The 22,378-nt window shown below is 38.0% G+C and overlaps 1 long non-coding RNA gene across 1 annotated transcript; it reads left to right on the top strand.

Moving 5' to 3' along the window:
• The first annotated feature begins 16,987 nt into the window (after positions 1-16,987).
• LOC125965232 (uncharacterized) lies at positions 16,988-21,925 on the top strand. The gene is made up of 3 exons (XR_007478884.1): positions 16,988-17,041; positions 20,444-20,516; positions 21,711-21,925. It is a non-coding gene; the product is annotated as an uncharacterized LOC125965232 (long non-coding RNA).
• The last annotated feature ends 453 nt before the right edge of the window (positions 21,926-22,378 follow it).

Genomic DNA, 22,378 nt, shown 5'->3' with positions numbered 1-22,378 from the left:
CTGGTCATTTCATTTTCACAATTGGACTCTGAGACCCCAGGAGGTTGAGCTGATTTGCCAAAGGTGGCATAGTCAGTTAACTGTGCATGTAGGACTGCACCCCGATCTCTCAAACACTATTTTGGCCACATGATATTATTACTACACTTTTCTTCTCTTTCACCACTGTTCTCCTACGTCTTTATTCGTTCAGTTACATGCTCTACATTACCTCCAAATTCAGCCCAAACACCTTTCCTTTTCAAGCATTCTTGCTCAGTGTCAATGTTCCACTGTCGCTCGGTGCATTTTCCATTATACTTTGTTGAGATCCTAATCTTACTGGGTAAGGGCTATATGTCCTCCAATATTACATTTGATGTAAAGTATATTCAACATGTTTAATAATAATATTCATGATATTCGATTACAGTCATGAGGTGTTGTAGGTGTAAATTATGACTTTTACCATTGAAGCCCTAATTTTTAGAAATGGGAAGAGTGGTGTGGGAAAATCTTCTCACCACTAGTGAAAAATCACGTTTTCACAGGGTTTGCAAACAGGGAAATATTTGTAGTTTTGTCTCATATGTTTTGCTTTTTTTGGCAAAAGCAAAAGGCAATTTTCTTTGCAATAAAAAAGGCCTTTCATTTTCGCCAATGCTTCACATCCATTTTTGCCAAGCAAAAAGCTGTTTTCCCAGGAGAAAACAGCTCAAGCTGAAATAAAAGTGAAGCACAATTTATAAAAATTTCCCTCTTTGAAAATAAAAATCACTCCACTCAATGCAAATGCCACCTAAGGGGCCTTGCATGGAAAAAGATAATGGGAGCACCATAGTTAAAACACATGTATAAACAAGTAGAGACAAACTAGTAGAGACAAAAATAAGTCCAAAGTCATATGGATGGAAGGTTTTAAATTGTGCTCAGAATTAACACTGAGAGTCCAGTCTTCACTTCTGTGATCCAAATATGCCTCAAGAATAACAACACACTCTTGATTGGATCCTTCTGTGTTATTTACTCGGGATGGCTTCTGTATTAATAACATCTTCCATTTATTATCATACCATGATCCATTTTGATAATTAACAAAATCATACAAATTAGGAAGAACAGGCATGATCTCCTGTTTGTATAAGTTCCCCACACATTTAACAGAGAGGAAGGTGTGTTGCTCAGATGGTGGCCTAGGTAAGGGGACTGAAGCTCACTAGCATTTCTTTGCCAAGGTGATTAAGTGCCAGAACCTGGACTAGAACCTAGGTGTTTTGACTCTTTCTTTGTGCTTTACCCTGACATGCTTTAGAATAAACTCCTATCAGAAATTCCCAGTGTGGTCATGGAATTTGTTTTTATTTCTGTTCTATTTTGTTTGCTTTGCATTTTCCCATGTGTGGTAATTTCTGGTATACTTTGAAGTGTCATGGCAGATTTGTCAGTGGGTCATCTCTGCTGCTAGAAAGACAAATCCTTTAGAAAATTTTAGTTTTGAAAAAATCAGAAGTTTCCAGCAGCCATGCCAATTGCAAATAGATGGTACAGCAACTGTCACCTTTATAGAAGTAAGCCATTTATTACATAGAAGAATTAAAAGATTGAAACCATTTTTCATTAACAGCAATAGTTAGTTAGCTATTCCTTGAGACTTAGCCTCTGGGGAAATTTTTTTATTGAATGTATTCAAACAAAAGCTGTAATCAGATTGCAAAATGACCCTTACATTCTTAATTGATTTAAAATAAGATTTTTGATTCTAAACTTCCATGTTTATCAGGACTATTCATTTATAACTCATAATTTCATATTCAAGCATCCACAAAAGATAAGAATAAATATTCTGCATAAACTGCAAGCTAGATGTGCACAGTCAGGTAAATCTTGGTGTGCCACAGACATAGTTTCATTTCCCCTCTATCTATCCCAGTCCTAGGTAACTTCTCTGAACAAGAGCTCAGGTCACACCTACTTTGAGAGCATCAGATTCTTCTGATCTTCCACCTTTCCCAATTTCTCTGTCCATTATAGTTTGTGCTACAACATTTACCACTATGTCACAGAACTCTACCCTTTAAAACAGTGATTTTTTATGATAAGTGTTATTTGTATATTTATCTCGAGAAAAAAATTGGGGGGAAAATATGGGTTTATTTTAATGAAGGCCATGTTTAAGTCTAAAGAGCTTAAAAATAAAGAACTTTTGTTATTGTTTCGTTAAAAATTTACCACTTAATTTTATATTTCTTGGATTATTTCACGTATGTACATTATTTATTATATCGCCCTAACTAGACTGATTGTAAGCTTCCTGAAAGCTTGAATCCTGTCTAAACATTTCTAAGTCCTTCTCAAGACTTATAAGAGTGCTGTGAAAGAACAGATAGTAAATCAGTAACTACTGATTTATTAAGAAGGATTTTGTTGGACACACCTCAATTTGATGTTCTCTTAAAGTTATTGGGAAGCAGCCACATAGAAAGTCACAAAATTTCATCTTACCTCATTTTATCTCAAAATTCTCATTTAATATTATTTAACCACTTTATTCTGTAACCAAATTACCCTTCACATTTGTAAGAAGGAGATATCACAGAAACAGAAATAGAGTAGACAGTAATTTTCAGTAATTAACTGTAGGGCATGGTACCTTGGACAGCGCCTTGGTGTATTGTATGATTCAACAGTCATTCGATGGACTGAGTGGGATATTTGATTAAATGAGCCTTCAGAAAGCAAATAACTAAGAAAAGAGAAATCGGCAGAGATGGAAGCAGCATGACAGACAGCAGAACAGTGATACTCAATTGCTGCATTAGTGCACTTCAGAAACCCCTAGGGCACCTTGGGCTTCCTGTCTCCTTGTATATCACGGGAGGCTGGGGGCTCCCCAGGGTCTACATCAGCCAGATGGTGGCAGGACATCTGGAGCATGTCTGCTGCTGCTGAGTCGCCCTACATTGACAAGGGGAGAAGAGACTGGGCCAGGTCAAGCCATGTGGCTCTAATGTGTGTGCACTGCTTGCCCTCCATCATGCACTGTGGAAAGGCCTTCAGTTCAGCAAGGGCAGGATGGTGCCTGTCACCCTTCCCTCTCCAAAGTGAATGTTAAGAAGCTGACATTTATCAAAATGAACAAACACCTGCTGCCAGTGAAGCATGCCCTAAATAAGGACACACAGAAGAAAGAGCATCTAGAGAGTTTGTGTTGAGAGCCAGGGGCTCTTGAGACCTAGTGCCTCCAAATGCAAGTTTTCCCTCATACTGTGCATGACATTTTATTACAACCAGCTATACCCCTGCAAGAAGGGAATTCTGTGTCCATGATCTTACTTTGCAGAGATAGAGGAAACAGTATGCAGGTTTCTTCCTGAGATATATCCTAGAGTCTCAGCCTTTTGTTTCTTCTTTCTCATATACAGCAGTTCATTTATATTCCACTGGGCTTCTGCACATAAAATTCATCTCTGTGTGGGTGGAAGTAGCCCCAACTTACTTCCGTGCTGTTCACAGAGTTATTTTCATTATTGGTACATGATGTGCTATCTCTGTAACTCACTGTACTTGGAGAAACAAGTGTTGGACTCTAAAGGGGTAAAATCCAGTTTAATTGCCTTAACTCTACTGTCACCATCAGGGTAAACATTTCTCTCCATCACCCCTCATCACATGCCTCTACCACAAAACTTAGGTCTAGACCTTCAATAAGAAAACTGGTGTAGACTTCCACTGACTTAGAATTTAAGCTGTGCTCAATGCTCTCCATTCCTATCACATAAACAGAAAAAGTAAACTAATTTGGTGTATTCCATATCCCTTGCTGAGAAACTCCCTCTGGCACCATGCAAGATCTTAAACATAATTTCTGGTAAGGATTTGGTCTGGTTTCAGAAGAGGGAGCTAACACTTACTGAGTGCCTTCTATGTGCCAGACATTTTCACCAGTCTTATTTTGTTAATTATGCTCACAATAGCTCTGGAAAGTGCATATTATTAACCTCATCTTGTGGATGAGAAAACTGAGGCAAAAAGAGGTTCAGTAACTTGCCAACAGTCATGCAGCTAGTAAGTGACAGAGTCAGGATTTAAATTCAGGACTGCCTATTTCCAGGGTCCAAGTCCTTTCCGCTCTGCCATGCTGCTTCTCCTAGTTAGTGCAGGTCCTGTGGGATGAGTGCATCATTTGGAGTGCAGCAAAAGAGAAAGCCGAGAGGACCCTGTTCAGAAAGTCATAAATGCTCTCTGTTCTTCCCTACACATAATGCAGCAGCACTTGAAGAAAGAAGCAGGCCTCCTTTCCATCAAACCCCTTTGGGGCTTGCTGAGTACAGCTGGATCATGACACATTCTTTCTATCATGTTTCTCAGTCATTGTAAGGTTCTGTTAGCTTTCAATTACTCCTTAATATCTGACTCTGGCTGTCCTCCTTCCAGAGATAAGAGGGCTGCAAAAATCATCCCCGCTCAAAACCAAGATCTCCGATTAAGAAGCTTCAAGTAGTCAGTCTCCACAGGCTGTGGAGCCAGTCTGCCCAAGTTCAAATATGGCTCTGCCACTTACTAGCTGATTTGTATTTGGCAAATTGTTTCCCTTTTCTGTGTCTTGGTCTCCTCATATGTAAAACTGGAAATAATAACAGTACATATTTCACAGGGTTGTGGTGGAGATTTAATGAGGTAATATACGCACAGCACTTAGATGATACCTGACCCTTAGAAAGGGCTTCTAGCTATGGTTGCCATGTAGGCAGATGTTCCCTTTGCACTGTGGCAATGACCCTGGGAGAGATTTCCTTGTTTCCGCTAGAACTACAGCATGGCTGACCAGGAGTCCTTATGAGTATTTGGGGAATGCAGTTCTTATTTTCTGTTTGATGTGTCCTTGAAGCAGGCCTCGGTTCTTTCCTTTGTATCCATGGATTTATTCCTCATTTCAGACTTCTATTATTTGGGAAAGGCAAGGGGCAATGCTAGATGTCTTATGCTGGTAAAAATCTTCAGCTGGGAATGTAACCTACTTCACATCCTTTGCACTGGCCTTTCCCTGGCATCTATCATGACAACATTCCATTTTATTTCAGTCCATTTCATAGGCTGTGGATGTGTTCTATGTCCTACAGTAGTTTTAGAGGATCTGAAAGAATCACTGAAATGAAGGAGCTTGACCTCAAGGAACTTCCAGCCTGTACCCTTTTGTCAGTCTTCCAATTTCCTTTACACCTACAAGAATGCCTTTCTGATGGTGGCATCCATGTATATATTCAGATGAGTTTGCTGAAGTTGGCAGCATTATTATATCCTCATAGCTTGGTGTAGCTGTAGTTAAGAAACGTACCCGAGTGCATTCTAAGACAATTATTTTTAACGTCTCTTTCCTTCTCCATTTATACAAGCAGAAAGGTTTGAAAATGTGTAATGAGATGTTTTTGTAAAATCTTGTCCAATATTTAAGAAATATTGGTCTACCTTGATGGGCCAAGTGTTGTTCTCAGCACTGTAGAAAATGCAAGTCCTCTGCTTTCATGGAACATGCATTCCAGGGGAGGAAACAGCCAACAAACAGGCACTGATCAGGATAATTTTGGTAAAGTACTATGAAGAAAAAGGAGGAAGAGGCAGAGGAAGAGGAAGGACAGGGGGCAGGAAGAACCAGGTAACATGACAGAGAGTAAGTTACAGAAAATGTGGCAGCACAAGGGCTTTTTGAGGTTGAGGACGTGAGAAAGTCCTTTCTAAAGCAGTGACATTTAAGTTGAGACCTAAAAGAGGAGCGAGCCAGCCGCTTAGAGTGAGCGGAAGAGCCTTCTAGGAAAAAGGAACAGCAAGTGCAAAGTCCCCGAGGCAGAAAAAAGCATGCTATTCAAGCCAGAGAAAGCATGCCAGTTGGTTGAAGTAGGGGGAGAGTGGTTCAGCATAAGATTGCAGGTGTAGACAGTAACCAGCTCAGGCAGGGCCTTGGGGACCATGGTGAAGAGTTTGCATTTGATGGTGAAGCCTGTCTGGCATGTTAGCGGCTTGTACCGCATGCTAGGCTCCACACAAATGTCTCTCCTTCCTTTGATCTGGCATGATCTTCCTCCAACTTTAATAACCATTTGCTACACCAAATTTTTCAACAGTGCTAAAGTAGAGAAGAAAAAGCATAGGAAGGAAGCAAGTTTTAGAGAAACTTTGCCAAATCTGGATGGAAAGGAAGGAAAATAAATCTTTAGTCTGGGTGCTCATATGTTTGAAGCAGCGGTGGCTCTCATCTGGTCTGTTACGAAGACAAGACTGGTCAGTGAACAGCAATTTAAGTTCCTTTGGATAACAGTTTCAATTGTTTTAAAGCAAATCACTGGTATCAGAAAGGGCAACGTTTATCTTACAGACACATTCAAAATCCCAGACATAATTCATCAATTAAATCATATAAATAACAGCTTTCTTCTGGTTCCTGAGTCTGAACTTAAAATGGGATAAGGCAAGGGCAGCCTATTTGTCAGTTATGTGCCAAAAAAATCAGAGTCCAGTGTTCAGAAACAAAACCTAGAGTAAAAGGGTAGCATAAATCCCTCAGATAAACTAGATATTAAATGATGCTTTAGATAACTGCTCTGTATAATTTGTTAGTTTAAATGTTATTGCACCATTAAGACAGTATCTATTTCTTGTAGAATGTGGTCCAAACTGCTATTTTAAATAGCTAATCAAACAATATGTAGAAAATTAATGTCATTTTAAGGTCTTTCCTTTTATTGTTTGCTTTAATTTATCTGAAGTTCTGGTCTGCTCTCTGTAACATTCAAAATGAAAAGGATAAGAAAACCTTCTACAGCAAGACCACATGAAAAGGATCACTTTCCTCACCACAGTGAATAGAAGGGAAACCCCTTGATTTAGGAATAAGAACTTCCTCTCTGGCAGATTTAATTAAATAACTAAATGTTAATAAAGCGTTTGTCAGTGGACTATCTGATTACTTTGAAAGCAATATATTCCCCAAGTTCATTTTCCAAATGAGGAAGTTAAGAATCACTACAATTTAGGAAATAATCTCCAGAACAATGCACTTTACAATTCTGGCCAGGAAGAAGTCCTCCACCTTCTTCTCTTTTTTGTAAAACTAATGCTATTCATTGTCTTTCCGTGTATTTGAAGCCAGGAAGTAAAGATCTCCCCAAATTTAGAGAATAAAATCACTTTTCTAACAGCTCCTCTTAGAATGGGCTCCAAAGTGCAAAATAAAAAATACAGCATACATCTCTTCTCCATATTTATATCTTCTGTATTTACATCAGAAGTGAATTTTAATTTAGGAAGCACAGTAACTTGTATTTTAAGAACAAATTAGCCTCATTAGCTAGTACAAAATGCTGCTCCTCCAGCTATCATTTTGAGATTTTTAAAAAATTAGACTCATCTCTCCTTTGCCTTCAGAAGCCAATCCTCAGGTTAAGTGACAGCCTTCAGCCATACATACAGAATAAGGCAAATCATTTCTTGCTTTTGGTCCTGTCTTTGCAGATATCAGGAGCATCCGGAAGGATGGAAAAGATAAGCTATCAGCTACAAGTACTTATATAGGGAGTATACTAAAACCAAATTTAAAAACGATCACTTCTGAGTGGAACTTTGCAGAGGAACAGGCATCCAGGGAGATTTCTGGGGTTCTGACAGATGAGCAGGTCCACTTAATTCTTCAGTGTTGAAGTGTCATGGCCAGGGTAAATCTAATGGCTTTGGAATGAAAAGTATGATAACAATGTAACATATTTTTCCAGCCAGAGGCACTCCTTTCACTCTCCTAAAAAGATACTTTAATAATCTCCAGCCATGGCGCTCCTTTTACTCTCCTAAAAAGATACTTTAATAATCTCATAGCTGTCATTCAGCAAGAAGTTTTCCTTCTTGTAAATGTCAGTCCTCTATTTTATTTTACTTTATTTTATTTTATTTATTTATTTTTGGCTGTGTTGGGTCTTCATTGCAGTGCGTGGGCTTCTCATTGTGGTGGTTTCTCTTGCTGCAGAGCACGGGCTCTAGGTGCATAGGCTTCAGTAGTTGTGGCACATGGGCTTAGTTGCTCCGCAGCATGTGGGATCTTCCTGGACCAGGGATCGAACCTGTGTCCCCTGCCTTGTCAGGTGGATTCTTAACCACTGCGCCACCAGGGAAGTCCCAGTCCTCCCTTTTAAACTACAGTATATACTTTTATGCTAATTATACTTTAATAATTCTTGACTCATAGGTAAAACATCAGGAAAACACCCTTAAATTTAAATGCTCCACTGTTGTTACTCTTTTAAGCCAAATCACACAGTCCGTTTTCTCATAAATCAGCCTATCTCTTGTTAATCACTATTGTTGCTTTATGCTGATTTCCCCCTAGTTCCTCTATATCTGTCTGCTCCCAGGATTCACAGACCTGAACATAATACTCCAGGTGTGTTCCTGCCAAAAGCACTAAATTATGCCACCTTTCCCTCATGATGTGATGTCTCCACACATATAGCCCCAAATCACATTAGCTTCCGTGGCATATTGCGAACACGTCTAATTTGTTGTCCATTCTCTCTCAGTCTCTCTGGAATTACTGTTTCTGGAGTTTTCCTTGCTTCTGCTTACTTTTATAGCTTGCTTTTTTCCCTCCAAAGCATTGGGGTTACACCTGTCAGATTTAATTCTCATTTTGTTTGATCCTCTCTACATTTTTAACCTCAGAAACCCTGTGTAGCATTTCTCTTTATTCACTGGTGTGTTTCCAGTGCTTCTTGATTTAATTTCATCTGTAAATCTAATTAACATGCTGTTTACTACATTTTTTCCAGGTTATAAATGGACATGCTCAGAAAAAATCACACTAACAGAGATTCCCGGGGCCCTTCCCAGCATCTCTCCTACTGGGACAGTCTCAGAAAGTGCAATTAACTTTCTCTAGCTCAGGGGATGGCTGCTTCAGTCACTTTACACCATTTTGATGGACAGCTGGGTCTCCCCCCTAATCAGCCAATTTGGAGCTAGAACAATTACAAAAGACAGTAATTACTGAATGCAGTCTGTCATTGTAAAGATGGAGGTTGAGAAGAGGAAAAGGAAAGAAGAAATGGCCCAAGTTTAGAGTCAGATGATAAAAAAAAGATCTCAGCCCTTTTGTGGGAGTGGGCCTAATCGGGGGGACTCTGAAAAGCAAAGAGACTCCTAGGTTCGAGGAGGTGAAAATGCAAACCTGCTTTTCTAGCGAGCCTCCAGTTCATCTCTGGACTTCTAGTAACCAGACTCATGATTTTTTTTGTTGTTATTGTTGTTCTTAAAGATTCCAAGAGTTTCTGACAATCATGCTCAGATATTTAAATTACTCTTAAGTTATTTCCTTATGTCTTTATTTTTTGTTATCATTTAAATACGTTTCACTTGCGTTTTTAAAGTATATCCAATGACTGACTGGATCTTTTTTTAATTTTTATTTATTTATTTTATTTTTATTTTATTTTGGCAGTGGTGGGTCTTCATTGTGATGTACGGGCTCTTCATTGTGGCACGTGGGCTTCTCTAGTTGTGGTGTGTGGGCTCCAGAGTGTGTGGGCTCAATAGTTGCAGTGCACGGGCTGCTCTCTAGTTGCAGCACACGGGCTTAGTTGCCCTGCAGCATGTGAGATCTTAGTTCCCCAACCAGGGATCAAACCCACATCCCCTGCATTGGAAGGAGAATTCTTAACCACTGGACTGCCAGGGAAGTCCCTTCTGACTGGATCTCTTTTTACAATGATCACAAACTGTAAAACTTTGAAGAGGTGGCCTGTCATGGTGCCTTCTTTAGGCTGAGTAATTCTAAGTTCTTGAAATTTCCCTAATTTCACTTTAGCAATTATCTCAAAAGCACCATATACCTTCTCCATAGCCAGTGAAAAGACCCAAAACTGGGATACTAATCAATGAGCAAGTACTATTTCTCAATTTTAACGGTTACAGTCTTATTAAAACATCATATAAATAAATAAATAAATGCTAGTATATCATGAAAAAAACAAAAGAAAAACAATATGTATCTCTATTTAAATATGAATTTGAAGGTGGAGTCAAGATGGCGGTGTGGGAAGATGCAGAGTTAAGTGTCTCCCCACAATTAGGGCACCTGCAGGCTGCTGGTGGGGGACTCTGACACCCAAGGAGATGGGAGGAACCCCAAAGTGAACCAGTAGGACACAGGGGGACTGAAGGGAGAAGAGAAGTGGAGGCCAGACAGAATCAGTACCCCTGAGGCTGGGGAGATCAGGAGAGGCAGGTGGGAGGGGCCCTCCGGGAAAAGCAGGAGAGGAGCGGAGGGTGATCATCTGGCCCACTCAGGCCAGGGAGCCTGCTGAGCTCCCAGGCCGGTCCCCTACCCTCCAAAGCCCCCTCCAGGCTGCGTAGGTCCTTGAGGGCATAGGAGGGAGGCCAGGGAGATCCAGAGAGTCAGGCGGGAGGGGCCCTTCCAGACCCGAGGAGCAGGAGAGGAGAGGAGGGCATTTGCCCCACCCACTCGAGTCCAGGAAGCCTGTGGTCTCCCAGGTGAGGTCCCCTGCCCTCTGAGACCAGGGGTAGGGGGCCCACCTGGGCCCCTTGTGTTCCTTGAGCCTAATCCCCACCCTCCCACAGTCCCCAGGGCCTTTTCCAGCCCTGTGTCCTGAGCATTGGCCCCGCCCACTGCCCAAACCTCGCCCTTGCTTAGGCCCTGCCCTCTACAGCCAAAACCTTCCCCTCCTTTTTTTTTCTTTTCCCTTCTCCTCTTTTTTACTATTGTAGTACTGACGTACTTTCCAGTTGTTGATTCATCTATATTTTTATTTTTGTGTTCATCCTAACATATCTGTTAGTTTCCTAGTCTAATTTTATTTTTTACTTTGTTATTGTTGGGGTTTTGTTTTGTTTTTGCGGCCCCAGGCAGCCTGTGGGATCTTGGTTCACAAGCCCAGGGTTGGGGCAAAGCTCTTGCGGTGGGAGCTCTGAGTCCAAACCACTAGACTAACACATAACCTCAGACCCTAGGGAATATTCATCGGAGTAAGGTCTCATGGAGTTCCTCATCTCAGCACCAAGACCCAGCTCTACCCAATAGTCTACAAACCCGAGTGTTGGAAGCCTTAGGCCAAACAACCAGTGAGACAGAAACACAGTCCCACTCATAAAAAAAAAGGGGGGGCTGGCAAAATAATATGTCACAGATGAAGGAGCAAGGTAAAAGCCTACAAGACCAAATAAATGAAGAGGAAATAGGCAATCTACCTGAAAAAGAATTCAGAGTAATGATAGTAAAGATGATCCAGAATCTCAGATGTAGAATGGAAGCACAGATTAAGAAAGTACAAGAAGTGTTTAACAAAAATCTAGAAGAACTAAAGAACAAACAAGCAGAGATGAACAGCACAATAACTGAAATGAAAAATACACTAGAAGGAATCAATAACAGAATAACTGAGGCAAAAGAACGAATAAGTGAGCTGGAAGACAAAATGGTGGAAATAACTGCCGTGGAGCTGAATAAAGAAAAAAGAATGAAAAGAATTGAAGACAATCACAGGCACCTCTGGGACAACATTAAATGTACCAACATTCGAATTATGGGGGTCCAGAAGAAAGAAAGAAAAAGAAAGGATCTGAGAAAATATTTGAAGAGATTATAGTCCAAAACTTTCCTAACATGGGAAAGGAAATAGTCATCCAAGTTCAGGAAGCACAAAGAGTCCCATACAGGATAAACCCTAGGAAAAACACACCAAGACACATATTAATCAAACTAACAAAAATTAAATTCAGAGAAAAAATATTAAATGCAGCAAGGGAAAAACAAAAAATAATATACAAAGGAATCCCCATAAGGTTATCAGCTAATTTTTCAGCAGAGACTCTGCAGGCCAGAAGGGAGTGGCAGGATATACTTAAAATGATGAAAGAGAAAAACCTACAACCAAGATTACTCTACCCAGCAAGGATCTCATTCAGATTTGATGGAGAAGTCAAAAGATTTTCAGACAAGCAAAAGCTAAGAGAATTCAGCACCACTGAACCAGCTCTACAACAAATGCTAAAGAAACTTCTTTAAGTGGGAAACACAAGAGAAGAAAAGGACCTACATAAACAGACCCAAAACAATGAAGAAAATGGTAATAGGAACATACATATCAATAATTACCTTAAAAGTGAATGGATTAAATGCTCCAACAAAAAGACACAGGCTTGCTGAATGGATACAAAAACAAGACCCATATATATGCTGTCTACAAGAGACCCACTTCAGACCTAGGGACACATACAGACTGAAAGTGAGGGGATGGAAAAAGATATTCCATGCAAATGGAAATCAAAACAAAGCTGGAGTAGCAATACTCGTAACAGATAAAATAGACTTTAAAATAAAGGCTGTTACAAGAGATAAGGAGGGACACTACATAATGATCAAAGGATCAATACAAGAAGAAGATATAACAATTATAAATGTTTATGCACCCAACATAGGAGCACCACAGTACATAAGGCAAATGCTAACAACCATGAAAGGAGAAATTGACAGTAACACAATCATAGTAGGGGACATTAACACCCCACTTACACCAATGGACAGATCATTGAAACAGAAAATAGATAAGGAAACACAAGCTTTAAATGACACAATAGACCATCTATTTGGTCTATTGATATTTACAGAACATTCCACCCAAAAGTGGCAGAATACACTTTCTTCTCAAGTGCACATGGAACATTCTCCAGGATAGATCACATCTGTGGTCACAAATCAAGCCTCAGAAAATTTAAGAAAATTGAAATCATACCAGGCATCTTTTCTGACCACAATGCTATGGCATTTGAAATCAATTACAGGAAAAAAAAACTGTAAAAAACACGAATACATGGAGGCTAAACAGTGCACTACTAAATAACCAAGAGATCACCGAGGAAATCAAAGAAGAAATTAAAAAATACATAGAAACAAATGACAATGAAAACACGATGACCCAAAACCTATGGGACACAGCAAAAGCAGTTCTAAGAGGGATGTTTATAACAACACACTCTCACCTCAAGAAACAAGAAAAATCTCAAATAAACAATCTAACCCTAGACTTAAAACAACTAGAGAAAGAAGAACAAAGAAAACCCAAAGGCATTAGAAGGAAAGAAATCATAAAGTTCAGAGCAGAAATAAATGAAATAGAAACGAAGAAAACAATAGCAAAGATCAATAAAACTAAAAGCTGGTTCTTTGAGAAGATAAACAAAATTGATAAACCATTAGCCAGACTCATCAAGAAAAAGAGGGAGAGGACTCAAATCAATAAAATTAGAAATGAAAAAGGAGAAATCACAACTGACACTGCAGAAACACAAAGGATTATAAGAGACTGCTACAAACAACGATATGCCAATAAAATGGACAACCACAAAGAAATGGACACATTCTTGGAAAGGTACAATTTTCCAAGACTGAACAGGAAGACTTAGAAAATATAAACAGACCTATCACAAATAATGAAATTGAAACTGTAATTTAAAATTATCCAACAAACAAAAGTCCAGGACCAGATGGCTTCACAGGTAAATTCTACCAAACATTTAGAGAAGAGCTAACACCGATCCTTCTCAAACTTTTCCAAAAATTGCAGAGGGAGAAATACTCCCAAATTCATTCTATGAAGCCACCATCACCCTGATACCAAAACCAGAAAAAGATATCACAAAAAAAGAAAATTATAGACCAATATCACTGATGAACATAGGTGCAAAAATCCTCAAAAAAATACCAGCAAACAGAATCTAACAGCACATTAAAAGGATCATACACCATGATGACGTAGGATTTACCCCAGGGATGCAAGGATTCTTCAATATACACAAATCAATCAATGTGATACACCACATTAACAAATTAAGGAATAAAAAACATATGATCATCTCAATAGATACAAGAAAAGCTTTTGACAAAATTCAACACCATTTATGATAAAAACTCTCCAGAAAATTGTCATGGAGGGAACTTACCTCAACATAATAAAGGCCATATATGACAAACCCACATCATACTCAATGGTGAAAAACTGAAAGCATTTCCTCTAAGATCAGGAACAAGACAAGGATGTCCACTCTCACCACTATTATTCAACATAGTTTTGGAAGTCCTAGCCACAGCAATCAGAGAAGCAAAAGCAATAAAAGGAATACAAATTGGAAAAGAAGTAAAACTGTCACTGTTTGCCAATGACATGATTCTATACATAGAAAAATCCTACAGATGCCACCAGAAAACTACTAGAAATAATCAGTGAATTTGGTAAGGTTGCAGGATACAAAATTAATACACAGAAATCTCTGGCATTCCTTTACACCAACAACGAAAAATCAGAAAGAGAAATTAAGGAAACACTCCTATTTACCATTGTAACTAAAAGAATAAAATACCTAGGAATAAACCTGCCTAAGGAAGTGAAAGACTTGTACTCAGAAAACTATAAAACATTGATGAAAGAAATCAAAGATGACATAAACAGATGGAGAAATATACCATGTTCTTGGATTGGAAGAATCAATATTGTGAAGATGCATCTACTAGCCAAAGCAACCTACAGATTCAATGCAATCCCTATCAAACTACTAATGGCTTTCTTCATGGAATTAGAACAAACAATTTTACAATTCGTATGGAAACACAAAAGACCCCGAATAGCCAAAGCAGTCTTGAGAAAGAAAAATGGAGTTGGAGGAATCAGGCTCCCTGACTTCAAACTATACCACAAAGCTGCAGTAATCAAGACAGTATGGTGCTGGCACAAAAATAGAAATATAGATCAATGGAACAGGATAGAAAACCCAGAGATAAACCCACGCACATATGGTCACCTTATTTTTGGTAAAGGAGGCAAGAATATACAATAGAGAAAAGACAGCCTCTTCAATAAGTGGTGCTGGGCTAGAGGGGTGGGATAGGGAGGGTGGGAAGGGGGGAGACGCAAGAGGGAAGAGATATGGGGATATATGTACATGTATAACTGATTCACTTTGTTATAAAGCAGAAACTAACACACCATTGTAAAGCAATTATACTCCAATAAAGGTGTTAAAAAAAAAAAAGTGGTGCTGAGAAAACTGGACAGCTACATGTAAAAGAATGAAATTAGAACACTTCCTAACACCATACACAAAAATAAACTCAAAATGGATTAAAGACCTAAATGTAAGGCCAGACACTATAAAATTCTTAGAGGAAAACATAGGAAGAGCACTCTTTGACATAAACCACAGCAAGATCTTTTTTGACCTGCATCCTAGAGTAATGGAAATAAAAACAAAAATAAACAAATGGGACTTAATTAAACTTAAGAGCCTTTGCACAACAAAGGAACCATAAACAAGACAAAAAGACAACCCTCAGAATGGGAGAAAATATTTGCAAATGAAACAACAGACAAAGGATTAATCTCCAAAATATACAAGCAGCTCATGCAGCTCCATATCAAAAAAGCAAAGAACCCAATGCAAAAATGGGCAGAAGACCTAAATAGACATTTCTCCAAAGAAGATATACAGATTGCCAACAAACTTGTGAAAGGATGCTCCACATCACTAATTATTAGAGAAATGCAAATCAAAACTACAATGAGGTATCACCTCACACTGGTTAGAATGGCCATCATAAAAAAGCTACAAACAAATGCTGGAGAGGGTGTGGAGAAAAGGGAACCCTCTTGCACTGTTGGTGGGAATGTAAGTTGATAGAGCCACTATGGAGAACAGTATGGAAGTTTCTTAAAAAACTAAAAAAAGAACTACCATATGACCCAGCAATCCCACTACTGGGCATATACCCTGAGAAAACCATAATTCAAAAAGAGACATGTACCACAATGTTCACTGCAGCACTATTTACAATAGCCAGGACATGGAACCAACCTAAATACCCATCGACAGATGAATGGATAAAGAAGATGTGGCACATATATACAATGGAATATTACTCAGCCATTATAAGAAACGAAATTGAGTTATTTGTAGTTAGGTGGACGGACCTAGAGTCCACCTAAGACCTAGAGTGAAGTAAGTTAGAAAGAGAAAAACAAATACTGTATGCTAACACATATATATGGAATCTAAGAAAAAAATGGTACTGATGAAACTAGTTGCAGGGCAAGAATAAACAGATAGACATAGAAAATGGACTTGAGGACATGGGGTGGGAGGGTGATGCTGGGGCGAAGGAAGAGTAGCATCGACATATATACACTACTGAATGTAAAATAGTTAGCTGGTGGGAAGCAGCAGCATAGCACAGGGAGATTGGCTAGGTGCTTTGCGATGACCTAGAGGGGTGGGATATGGAGGATGGGAGGGAAGCTCAAGAGGGAGGGGATATGGGGACATGTGTATATATATGGCTGGTTCACTTTGTTGTGCAACAAAAACTAACACAGTATTGTGAAGCAATTATACTCCAATAAAGATCTATTAAAATTTTTAAATAAATAAATAAATATGAGTTTAATTAGAATGATTTCTAATTTAATGTGTTTTTTCAATATGGGGGCAGGAGAACAAGAAAGGCTATTTTTTAAAACTTGAGTTATTGGAAGAAGTCATGTCAAAAACTAGAAGAGCTAAATAAAGAAATTCTTCCCAACATAGGTTGGATATTCGTCAGGAAGGAGAAGGAAATGAGCTAGAAGAATGGTTGCCAGGGAAAACTTTTTCATATTTGGGGTGAGATAGAAGGGAGAAAAACTCATTAGAGGATCTTTAGATTTTTTGACAAAAGTCTTATACCTTATTCCTCTCCAACTTTTTTCTGTCCTTGTAAAATAAAGAAAAGGAAGGGGAAACCACATAAAAATCCAGCTTCCTGTGAGCAAAAACAAAGGAGGAAAAGGTTTTTAGATGGGAGATGCCCAAGAGAGATGAGAATTGTGAAGTCAATCAAATGTCCTCTGTGAGGTAAACAGCAAATAGATCGGGGAAGCTTTTGACACCAAAACCTACTGTACCCCTGAAGCAAGTAGACCACACTCAAAGTGGAAGCTTCCACAACATTTTGCACAGGCCTGCAGCTCCACAGGTGAAAGTAAGTTAAAGATTTTCTCTCGAGAACAGAATGCAGTAAGTCCAAATTGGATTTAGCAGTGATCCTGATTACTGGCTTTGTCCTTTATTGGTTGTCTGGTCCTGCTTAAGACATTTGATCTCTCTCCATATCAGCTTTCTGTTCAAATATCCTCCCTCATAGGGTTGTAGTAATGATCAAATGAAATAGTGGAAGTGAAACCTCAAACTTGACACAGAAATAAGATGTTTTTCTTAATTAAGGTTTCACAAAAACTGGAATGTTTTATTGCTACTAAGAGTGTTTATAGTTACTGTTAATTGCCACTGGAAAACATTCCATTTTATATTCATTAGTCTTAGACAAATGATATCAACACTTTTCGTTTTCAAACAGACCAAGAAATAGATAAGAATTAAAAATTTTAAAACATTTGAAATATCTATCAAATACATAATTACATATACTCCTAACTGCATTTATTCTGTAACAATCTATGAAAAACAATCAGATTTAGTATGCAGTTTTTCATAGCCTTTCAATCTGAATGTTTGTATCCTATCACTTAAGTACTTTGAAATATTTTGCTATATTTCCATTTATTCTACTTCTTTACTAATGATGTGAAGTAAAAAGCAAGTCATGTAATATTTATCACATTGAAATTATCAAATATTTGGCAATCACAGTGATGAGTCTCCAAACAATGGGGTAGTTAAATTAATTTAGCCACTGGCATTCCTGAAACAACTGGACATATCACTTGTGGGTTGGTTACTTATCAATGAACAGTTGACCCAATTTGGTTGCAAATATGACTGACATTAACCAGACTACAAATATTTACTATGATTATTGCCAATTGTTCACTGATCTGTGATCTAATCTGTTAGTCATTGGTCAACCTGGAAATGACCTGTGCATTTGGATGCACAGGTCATATTATAATTTAGATTTAGCCTCCAACAATGTATAGGCAAGTAAAATACATGTAAAGTATGCTACAGAAAAGTTCTAGGGGTGTGTGTGTGTGTGTGTGTGTGTGTGTGTGTGTGTATGTGTGTGTGTGTGTATAAAAGTTAATATTGTCCATTGGCAGTTCTCTAGTAAATGAATATCAAAGAATTTTTGTTAGCAATTGAAGGATTCTCTGGTGATTGTACAAAGATAATGATATATCCATATGTGAAAAGAAGGTTGAGAATAGATGAATATAGTCTTAAGGATCAAGAGTATATACACTGGAACTCATTGGTTGGTCTTAGCATCACTCAAAGTGGGTGGGCAGCAAGATATTATGTCCTATAATATGATGCAATAGGAAGTAGTGACACAGCACCAACTATGAAATGTTCCTAAAACTTGAACCTGAGTCCAATCAATCCTAGAGCTCTAAACACCAGTTTACAAGAAATACAGGGATAGAGGATACAAGGTCAGACTCAGAATGTAAGACATTCTAAGGACAAATGATCTGGTTTATCCCACTAATCAATGAAATGGAAAGGATAGAATAAAATAAACTTAAGAGACATAATCAGGACCTTTTGGGGTCCTTATTTGAACAAACTAACTGCAGAAACACACACCTGAGATAATCAGGGGACTTCAAAGATAGACTAAGAATTAGGTGATATTGAAGAAATACTTATTTGGAGGGTCATTGTGTTTATAGAATTGCCCTTGTTTGTTAGGAATGAATTATTGAAGCATTTCAAGGTGAAATAGCATTTTGAATTTTCTTTAAAATACTCTATGAAAGGGAGGGGGGAAGTGTGTGAGGGAATGGCAGGGGGAATGATGAAACAAAATTGGCAAAATGTTAATAATTGTTAAGTCTAGGCGATGGATACCTGAGAACCCAGTATTCTAGTCTATTTACTTCTTTTGTATGGTTTAAATTTTCTCATATTAAAACATTTATTAAAAAGTAAATGATCTACACTTCAATGAATTATTAATTCAGATAACACAATGATAGATACCAGCACAATAGTTTTGGGGGAAAGACTGAAGCTTGAAAATTTACCTGCAAGTTTTAAACCACAAGTCACCAAAAATAAGCTCAATTCTAAACTGCAATGAAACAATAGCCCAACGATCTCCATACAGACCTACTCTTGTTCTGCCACCCCCCCCCCACAATATTCCACCAAGTTCTTTTCCGTCTGTCCTTCTCTCCTTTCCCACTTCCAACAAGAGTGGGTCATTTTATAGTTGTGTTATTGCATCTTGATCATCAACACATAAACTTCTGTGATGGGGCTAGGGAGGGAAAACACTGTCTTCTCTCAAACAAGCTTGGTGCTGTACTCAGTACAGGAGTTGATGCTCATGACCCAAAGAGGAACTGGGGCTGAGGTCTGGTTAGGGACCTGTAGCTGATGCAGGAGGAGAATGAATGCAGGGAAGGTGGAAGAAGATGATATCTGAATATAAAAATTCCTCAATTCTTGATATTAATATATAATTTTCCTTTGAATTTTTGTTTAACATTTATAAATGGTTTTATTTTAGATGGATATGCTTTATTTTTGTTCACCACCTCTCCAACAAAAAGGACATTTTTTTTAAGCCTAGGAAAAATAAATATATCCCAGGTTGCCATGTGCAGAGAAAAGAAGCTGCCCCAGGGACAGCGGAGAGGCATAATGTGGAGCAACTGTTTGAAGCGTGGAGTGAAAGCACATCCTGATGTCTTGCAGCTAGAGAAGGAAAGGGATATTTACATAAGATGAGATGCCAATAAATTGGAAAGTTCAATGTGCTTAGAAATAGATAGTGGCTCGGACAATGATAGAGGAATCACACTGCTGCAGCAGATTGCATCTTTCATGTTTAATTTTCACTTAATTCCTGAGGAAGGCAGAGGCTCAAAGGAATGACTCACCCTCATCCTCATCTTTCAGAAAAACCTTTGCCGACCCCCCAAATGCCAAAGCCTGGAAATATCCCTATTTGTTATTCCCTAACAAATGAATTGAAAAATAAACTGATCACTTTTCCTAAGGCATTTATTGATTAGAAGCAACATTCATCTGAGTTTCAGCCACAAAGTGGTGTTTCAGACCAAGCGAAGAAGTATAGGGCGGACATTTCCAGCCTGTTCATTTAAAGTGATTCATCTGTCATCATTTTTGTGCCCCCAAAGAACAGTAAGCCCTCTCACCTCCTCTTCTGTCTCTTAATTGCTCTGTTACAAATGTACAGTTAACAAATTAAGGTATTTTATCCATTTTAATCAGAAACATTTTTGTCATCTCAGTTAAAAAATGAACTAAAGCTAAGTGATAGAATTAAAGTTCTGAATAATAAGAATAGTTGAGTTGGGTTCAAAATGAGGTTATAACAAAGTAGAAGTAAAGGAGAAATTGAAATCAAATATTTAAATAACTTTAAAGAGTTTTTTTAAATTAAATATAGGTGCAATATGCAGAGCCATCTGGAAACAAAGACAGCATGTTTTAATTGTCAAGAACTTGACATCCAGTGAGAGGTAATTAACCCTTATTGTAGTAGTTTCACAAAAGTCTCAAAACACATATGAAACATTCACTGCATTGCATTGATTATGAATAGAAGCTGATTTACTACACTGATTTTAGTTCAAGGTAAACTGGAAAACCTAAAGAATTTTGCATTTACTTAAGGACACAGAGTAGATGACATACAGCTAATCCTTCTCATCTATGGTTTCCCTTTGGGAGAGGAAGTTGGCTAAAATGTATGTGTCAAGTTTGAGGCTGTGGAAAGGACTGACACCTGATTCTCTTTGTTTCTTCCTAATAGAAAATTAGTCATTAATATGGAAGGCAATCATTGATTCTCTTAAAAATTCTGAATATTGATATTTCTTAGACCGTAGGTTCATTTATTCAACAAGAATTTATGGAGCATCTGCTACGTTCAAGAGACTGTGCATATAGATTTAAGAACCCATTTCTTAATCCTTTGTTATGTTATTATTTTATAATTAGGTAATAGTTTTTGGCTTTCCCATAATATGAACAGATTTTTGTTACAGTAAAAATATTAGAAGAAAACAGTGATTTCTAGCCACTAACAAACAACTTGCTTTGTTCTCTCAACTTTGTATCTGATATTAAATGTCATTACCCAAAAGATTATACTATATTGTATTTTTAATTCGAGCCCAAATTATAGCATTTTAGATGAAATTAGAGCCAAGTCCCATTGGTATTTCAAAGTGGCAATATCATGATTTCTCCATATTATGTATTCCAGCATTTTTTTCTCTTTTCCCAACCTGTTCTGTAGACAGGTTTCCAATTCTGTACCATGTCTTCAAGTGTGATTCTGCAGGAAATTTCGTATAATTGGGAAATATTCACTATATGTCAGAAACAACCCTCTAAATTGATAACAATTTTGGTTTAAATGCAAAGTGTATTTTTATTTCCAAGAATTTGACCTTTATTTCCCACAAAACTCCTATGAAGAAATTCCATTCATAAATTTTATCTATATCAGAACAAAATTGTCTAATTGGCTTTTCTTTGAAATCTGTATTTATCAATTATGGCTTTCTCAGGGAAACTCTAATTTGCGAAAATGCTCTATATTCCAATCTTTAACAGTTGGAGGTGGATGTCCTTAAGGATGGAGGGGGAAAAAGTTCTTTTTTAAATGGCACATTTACTAATTATAAAATGCTCTTATCTCTCTGTAGCCAAAGCCAAAATGAACATGTGCCTTGTACTAAGAAATCCCAGGATTGTCACAACTTGTGCCAGCTGTTGAGGTTATGACACCTGTGCCAGCATCGCCAGCTCTGCCCACTGTCATCTGTTCCAACTGTTCCATCTGCACTGTTTGTACCAATTCTCCCATTTCTGCATCTGTACCTTCTGCAGAAACGTTTCCAACAATGCCAGCTGTGTCATTGGTGCCAAGTATGCCAGATGTTCTATTTGTCCACCCTGGGCCAAATCAATGCAGTTTTGTGCTCATTAGTCTTAGCTGGTAGATTCTATTTTACAATTTTTTGATATGTATTTAGATTGAATCCAGGCAAAAATTCCCCTTGTAACAATTTTACAACTATCTATCCATCTTTTGCCACCACAACTTTTTTATCTAACATTATAGTCAGTCCATGTGGTCTTGGTCATATTAAACCAGTTTGTGATAACCAGTTCAACGTTAATTGTGGTAGGGCATTTCCCACAATGTAAAACTATATAGAAGAAAATATTGCAAAAGCCATGGAACACGACAATAAATTGCAAAGTAATTAAAAAAGAATAAACTTTGTTCTGATAAACAAATTGAGAGTGCTCAAAAATCAATATGTTGAGCAGATTAAAGTAATCAATGGCATAATGTTCTACTAGGCTG

This window comes from Orcinus orca, chromosome 1 (assembly GCF_937001465.1).
Source record: "Orcinus orca chromosome 1, mOrcOrc1.1, whole genome shotgun sequence".
Lineage (NCBI taxonomy): Eukaryota > Metazoa > Chordata > Mammalia > Artiodactyla > Delphinidae > Orcinus > Orcinus orca.
The sequence above is the reverse complement of the archived record's forward strand: the minus strand, read 5'-3'. Positions and strand labels throughout refer to the sequence as shown.